The following is a 1,774-nucleotide window of genomic DNA, read 5'->3' on the forward strand; positions in this document are numbered from 1 at the left end:
ATCCAATCGATCGGCTTCAGTTAGCAGCAGTAGCAAAGGAATCGCTCGCTCGGGTTCAGTTAACAGCCATCGATCGATCGCTCGGGTTCAGTAACGCGTAGCCTGCAATGCAATCGCTCGGGTTCAGTTAGAGACCAATGCCTCGCTCGGGTTCAGTTACAGCCAACGCCTTGCACACACGCGCGTACGTGTATGAGAGAAACGTGCATCGCTCGGCCCCCGACCTCCCACCGTAACCGGGAACTCCCCGAAATTTTCCTCCAACTCGCTTCTACCACGGTTTTTTCCGTCATGGACGGCCCAAAGAATGTCATGCAGCTGCGTCTCCGGCCCGCCCAGGACGAAAAGCCCATTTTCTGTCATGATTTTTTGTCATAGAAGTAGGAGCCCACCACATCTATGATGATACCGGGTTTTGTCACAATTATCATCATAGAAGTGTCAAATGTATGACAGAAAAAAAATTCGTTCGGCCCAAAATGTCACGGATGTGTCTTTTTTTGTAGTGATGCATTAGGCCCCAAGTTCCAAGTATTATTGCTCGCAAAGTGCTTGGGACTTACTGTCATGAACCACCACTTTAATTAAAATTCTTCAGTAGACATTAGCCCCCAAGTGCCAAGTGTTGTTGCTGGCAAAAGGCTTGGGACTTAATATTGCATCAAAATTGTCTTGATTTTGACCATGTACTTGTATAGGCCTCCACGAGTCAACTCGAATCAGGTGTGACTGATCTGAAGAACCGCCTTGAGGCCCAAGAGATGGAAACCCAAAGAGCCGATTCCAAGTTCAAATTCAGCGTTTCTGAACAAGAAAAACTGAAGAAAGAATTTGAAACGGAAAAGAAGGCCTGGGCTGATGAAAAAACTGCACTGATTAACCGAGCTGAGAAGGCAGAGGTGGCACTTGAAGAAGCAACCGGGGAATTAACCGGCTTAAAACGCCATGTCTCTCAAATGGTCTCAGCGATCTTTGGTAAGTCGTCCTGCAAGTGTTAAATACTTGAACCTTTCAATTGATCATATAATTGGAATTGACTCACCTGATTATGTTTATACAGGCCCCAGGAGTTCAAATCTGAACCAAGTTATGATGATCAAGCTGAAAGCAGTTTATACACTGGTGGAACAATGTACATCGGGTCTCAGCATGCATTAGCCACGGCGGCTTTGTCAAATGAAATGCCTACCCTCCTGACAGAAGTATTGAAGAAGCTTTCCGTGCTACCCCAACGGTTCAATGAACTGAGGCGGTCAGCTGCAAGAGCCGGAGCGGTGAATGCTTTAAGCCGGGCGAAAGCTTGGCTACCAGAGTTAGACCCGGCCGACATTGCCACTGGCTATTTAAGCTTGAAGGAGGATGGTACTCCCTTTGAAGAAAAAGACTTTACCGCTTGTGTAAAGGAGATACGCCCCATGGACACCCTGATAGCTAACGAAGTGGATCTTACCAAGTACCAGGCGGGTTATGACGCAGAGAACCGGAGGATTCAAACGCCTCACTATAAAGTGACCAGTCTGATCCCCCAATCAGTAAGCATACCTTCGCCCCTGAAGTTGACCCGGCCGGACTAGTTCATGATGAAGCTGAATTTGAGGCTTTGAACAACATTGACTGGTCATCATCAACCTTCCAGGAAAGGGGACAGGGCGAAGAAGCGGAGAGGGCTGACCCGGACGCTTCAGGCGAACATGAGAGTTAATCTGGCGTGGCGGCTCATACCTGTGATATGCTAAAAAACAATATGAATCATTTGAACTCGGGGAGTCATGTA

This window comes from Triticum aestivum, chromosome 2D (assembly GCF_018294505.1).
Source record: "Triticum aestivum cultivar Chinese Spring chromosome 2D, IWGSC CS RefSeq v2.1, whole genome shotgun sequence".
In the NCBI taxonomy this organism is placed as follows: domain Eukaryota; kingdom Viridiplantae; phylum Streptophyta; class Magnoliopsida; order Poales; family Poaceae; genus Triticum; species Triticum aestivum.